This window comes from Gigantopelta aegis, unplaced genomic scaffold (assembly GCF_016097555.1).
Source record: "Gigantopelta aegis isolate Gae_Host unplaced genomic scaffold, Gae_host_genome ctg4160_pilon_pilon:::debris, whole genome shotgun sequence".
Taxonomy (NCBI): Eukaryota; Metazoa; Mollusca; class Gastropoda; order Neomphalida; family Peltospiridae; genus Gigantopelta; species Gigantopelta aegis.
In genome coordinates, this window is record NW_024533711.1 from 56,883 (window position 1) to 62,989 (window position 6,107).

Sequence of the window (6,107 nt, forward strand, 5' to 3'; positions counted from 1 at the left end):
TGCCATTTTAATCAAATCTCACTCACATCATCAAGAAGATTCTCGTTTTCGTTGATGTTGCTCATCTGCAGTAAAAAACAGTCAAACAGTAACACAGTGACGCAAACACTTGTAGAAACTTACAATTTCAGCTGCTCAATCAATAATAGAGGTGCAAAAGGCCAAGCTCTTTTATGCACTATACCATGTCCAAGTTGAGAGGGCCCACACAGACATGTGAATAACTTCGTCGTTTTACGTGCTATCGACATGAAACTTGCACAATCGATTTATCTTGCAAATGCGAATGGCTCTCTAGCGCTACGGGAAAGTACCAAACCAGAAAACTCCATACAGTTTTAATGGCATACGTTTCACATACTTCGAATTGCACACCTTCGAGGGTTTAATAAAAAACAATTTTTGCCTTGAGAAGTCAGCCATCTGTCACGTGGCAATTCAAAATTACAATTCTAATTATATGAACAAATGGTATATTATAACAATTATTATTAAAATAATAACCAGGTATCGTCTTAACTTTTCAATTACATCATTTCCTAAAATTGCAAAGTTTTTCCAATAGAGCAAAAGTAATGATAACTATGTTCAATTAACTGTAACTAGCTAAAGCTATAGTGGAGAGTAAATCATAAACTATTAGCAGCAAAACTTTAAATAAAAGTAACTAGTACTAAAATTTAATGTTTGAAATGGATAGACAAAGTCAATATTGGAATAATTGTTTCTTGAAGAAACAGATATTCCCAGTAACAATCTCTGAAGGTATCTTAGAACAGTTATAGGAGGATCACACAGCTTACATTTAACACTCTCTTCACCAACTAATTCAAAAACTCCCAAACTACACTTTGAAAACGTTTAGTCATTGCCTTGTCTGTTAAGCACGTGTTATCACGTTAAGGGCGTGGCTTTGAACCGAATATTCGAATACCTCAGAATTATTGAAATAATTAGTGTAACAATCAATTATTTGAATATTTGCACTATTCATTTCAACACTACTAAAGTTTAATTGTTAATATCACATATATATATACAACTAATTGTTAGTTAGTACACTTATCTATAATACAATGAAACACTCTTCGTCAATCAAAATAACCAGGTATCGTCTTTTGTGATTTGAGGCAGCTATAAAGCCACCATAGTTTTGAAAAAAACCTTTCAACAAAGAAGGAAGATTGAGATATGTGCTAAGTTTCTCCTTTCGTAACCTCTTAATGCTGGTACTTGAAAGTTTTGTAGCATCAGAGGTTAGTTTCAGAGATCCTTCAGTCCGTTTACGCCTGCCAAGTTCCTCAAAATATTCATAGACATTCACAACAACCTCCTTTGTTTGCGCTCTCAATCTCTTTTCAGTTGGCATGTTCACAAACACGAGAGAAAACGTGGTGTGTTCACATGACATTCACATGAACAAATAATGAATATAATTAAAATGTGCTTCAGCACTAATTGTGTATAATAGGGAAGGAGATTCCTCACCTTACATTCCATGCATAAAACACCTTTCTTTTAATAAAGGGCTCTTCTGAACTTGGACATGGTATAGCTGTTTTGCTCTATTCATGGGTGGAAAATTAAATTTTACTATTCTCAAAATTAGTTTTTGGTAGTAGCCACTGTATTTCCGTTTATATCTTGTTTCTTTAGCAACACTTACATTTATCCAAGGTATCAAACAATTCATCATTATCTATATTTTAAAATGGTATGAAAATATGAAAATGACAGAAATGACTCAAGTGGTCCTTTTTTGCTTATCTAGTCACAAATAGTATAGTTTAATCCAACTATTATCATGTAAGCACTATTTACTGCAGTAATACTAATTAACATTGAAACATTTTCCCATCAAGCCAAAAAAAAGTGACTAGGCTTGAGTCTTCTGATGTAAGTTTATATTAAGATTGTGGTATACCCTTAAAACAATGTTCTTTGTTTTATTAAATAAACTTTCTATTGAACTGTTGTTGAGATGTGGCAACAACATATTTTAATGTGCACTGTACTCCACTACAGCCTAGTAACAATCGAAAGATTATTAAATTTTAACCTCTTGTATTGCATAAATTTGCTTAAAGTTTTTAAAATTTAAGCATCCAAAATATGCCCAATGGAAACAATTTTAACCTCTTGGAATATTGTATACAAGTGTCCAGAAACAGTCTCTGTAGGTATCTTAGAACAGTTATAGGAGGATCACACAGCTTAGATTTAACACTCTCTTCACCAACTAATTCCAAAAACTCCCAAACTACACTTTGAAAATTTTTAGCCATTGCTTTGTCTGTTGAGCACGTGTTATCACGTTAAGGGCGTGGCTTCGAACCGAATATTCCAATACCTCAAAATTATTGAAATAATTAGTGTAACAATCAATTATTTGAATATTTGCACTATTCATTTCAACACTACTAAAGTTTAATTGTTAATATCACACATGTATATACAACTGATTGTTAGTTAGTACACTTATATATAATACAATGAAACACTCTCTTTCAATCAAAGACTTGACAATTTCTTTAATGTCAGCCATAATTCACTAAACTTGATTTGAGAATAACAGAAATAAAATTCACCTTCACACCTTGAATTAATTAATTAATTTAATTAATGTTGAAACTCGGGTGTACCAGTCTAAAGTTTGCAAAATTTTAACCCCTTGTATTGCATAACTTTCCTTCGATTTTCTAAGTTTTTAAGCACTAAAATACACACCAAAGAAGTTAATTTTTAATCTCTTGTCTACCATAACTTTACCTCTAAAAGTATACCTAAAATAATTTCTTTAGCTGTTAAACTTTTGTTTTTTAAATCAATGGTTGCTTCTCCTTTTGGCCTTTTTTTTAATGCAGAAGCTAGAATAAACACAGATATTATGACACTTATCGTTTCCTATATTATATATATACATATCCCTTGAGCGGCAGCATGATATCAACAGAGTAGCTACCCTACACTCTTTGTGCCTGTGCACAAAGCGAAATTGCAGTTAGTCTGTCTATAGCTCTCCCTCCACTTTTTTCCTCTGTCAGAAGTCTATGCAAGTGTGAATACATATGCAACAGTGACAACTAGCTGTAATTGTGCTTACTGATAGTTTGTTGTAGTGTTGTGAGCACAACAATATCTGTGTTGAAGAAGAAATGAAACAATCTTGACACAATTGCTTACAGAACTTACAGTTCTTTTTACCCCCCTCCTTAGTAAAAAATGCCTAAATAAAATTGTATGTAAAATGTCCTAATGTTGTACGTTTTTATTTCCTTTAACGTTATATATAATTGTCTGTTTTGGTATCTAAATAAAAGGAAGTGACGATTGCTGTATGACTTATATATAATGTTTCAGCTTACTCTTTTATCGTAATGCCGGCTGCTGACCTTGGGCTTTCTCCTGTGGAGAATCTAGAAGAACACTTATGACATGCTATATTATATATACTCACCCCAAGGTCAGCAGCATGCTGACGGCAGACCAAACTGCCCTATGTTCTTTGTCCCTCTGCACAAAGAGAAAGGGCAATTGGTCTGCCTAAACCTTTCCCGCCACCTCTTCCCCCCCCCTCAGATGTCTATGCAAATGGAAATACATATGCAACAGTGACAAATAGCTGTAATTGTATATTTTGCTGGTTATAGATTCCCACCCCCTAAGAGGTTTTACGATTTTTCCGTCGGTAACCAGTAGGGCTATAAATAAATATATTTATACAAAGAATAGAATTATGTATGTGCTTACATTTTTCTTCTTCTTCAGTAAAAAAATGAAGCCCAGTGGCTTGTTTTCCATAGTTCACCTGAAGGCTAGAAATAGGTATACATTGAGTCTCGTCAAGCGCAAGTTCTACTTCCTCGTCTCTTTCAAAGGTAGGTAGGTACTCCATCGCACAATTGACAGTTCAATAATGAAGTTGCTTGATGAAGTTCGAGATTTTAATATTTTCAAAATGCGTGGGAATTAGGAATGAATGAGATAATTAGAGCTCTTGTAGTAACGCCCAGTATCTTAAAGGAATTAGCAAGTGGGCGTCTTACTCAACAAAGGCCAAATCGAAAAAAGCAACATATATGGGTTGGTAAAGTGTTATAAGTAACATCTAATGATTAGTTCACAAATATCATACAACTTTTATAATTATATGCAGGCTCTGGGCCAAATCTTGTGCGTACATTTTACTAACCTTCATGTATAGCTTAATAGTGTATATTTATTAAGGTTGCCAAAATTATAGACATCTATTAAGTAAACTATTCGGAGAATAAAGTCATTATTTAAAATAATTGTAATTTGTATTAAAAAGTGTGTTGTTATTTAGTTGGCATATGATAATTCTATTACTAATATTAATTTGAGGCCACACTCCCATCTTTGTTCATTATCTTTAGCCTACTATTTATTGCATCTATTAAAGTTCGTAATTTAAAACATTTGGATTTAATTTTAGTGATTATTTTGAGTCACGATTGTTTAACTTAACTTCAACTGTGTAATTTCTCTGCGGCCCCACAAACTACTGCCAGTAGCAAAAAGTGGCAAAAGCGGTGTCACCCGCTAAATGCAGATGAGTTGGAAGGTTTGTAATTCCCATGTATATAATATATGATACCAAAACATATCAGCTTTCATTCTCCTATCCTTTCCATGGATTAATAACAAACCAATGTTTCAACCATCCCAACTGCAAAAAGACTATTATTTGCTTCACAATCTACCATCACCTCCACGTAATCCCATTTGTAATACTATGTATCAGTGACTCCTTTAAAATTGTTGTTTGCTCCCCCAGGGGATAAAATTGCCAATGGTCAATCCTGGATTGGGACCCTTTCTCAAAGACCAAGTGTTTAAACTTCAGTTTTCAGACTCATAAATGAAAATGGTGGAAATGGTACAAATACAGATCACTGGTCCATTTTATTAACTAGAATACAAATATTATCACACTTATTGCACGCTATATTATACACACACCTAAAGCGTCATTATGATACCGGCAGATTAACTGCCCTATCCCTTTCATGTTTCTGCATAATTTGAAAGCTAGTCTGCCGGTTTCTCTGTCTCCAATTCATTCCTCCTTCTGAACTCTTTGAAAAAGGGAATATATATACAAAAAATGACAAATAGCTATAATTGTGCTTACAGACAGCTCGTAGAAATGGTCATAACATAAAATTATCTGTGTTGAAGAAGAAATAAAAACAGTGACAATGCTAGCTGAACTTACATTTTTCCGCATCCCCTCCGTGATTCACCACTATTTCCACATTCTTTAATCATATAGATGCTGGTTTTCTGCAGAATTAAACACAATAATAATGTACATCAACATGAAACTTGCACTATCAATTCAGCTTGCAAATGCGCATTTTATATATGAAATTTGGCTCTCTAGCACTACGAGAAAGTACCAAACTAGAAAACTCCATACATTTTCAATGGCATACCTTTCACATACTTCAAATTGAACACCTCGAGGGTTTAATAAAAAACAATTTTTGCCTTGAGAAGTCAGCCATCTGTCACATGGTAATTCAAAATTACAATTCTAATTATATGAACAAATGGTATATTATAACAATTATTATTAAAATAATAACCAGGTGTTGTCTTTTTTGTAATTTGATGCATCTATAAAGCCACCATGTTTTGAAAAAAAAGACCTTTCGACAAAGAAGGAGACAGTTGGTATGTTCACAAACGCGAGAGAAAAAACATGTTGTGTTTGCATGACATTCACGTGAACAGAAAATGAATATAGTTAAAATGTGCTTCAGCACTAATTGTGTATAATAGAGAAGGAAATTCTCACCTTACATCCATGCATAAAACACCTTTTTTAATGAAGGGCTCTTCTCAACTTGGACATAGTATAGTTAGCTTGCATATAGCTCTACCTCCACTTTTTCCACGTCAGAAGTCTATGCAAGTGGGAATACATATGCAACAGTGAAACTGGCTGTAATTGTGCTTACCGATAGTTTGTCATAGTGTTTACTCTTGGATATTAGATGCAAAAACTATGTAAGAATTACTAGTTTTGTTACAAGTTGATAACAGAGTGCACAGATATGATAATTGGTCAAAGTTCATCT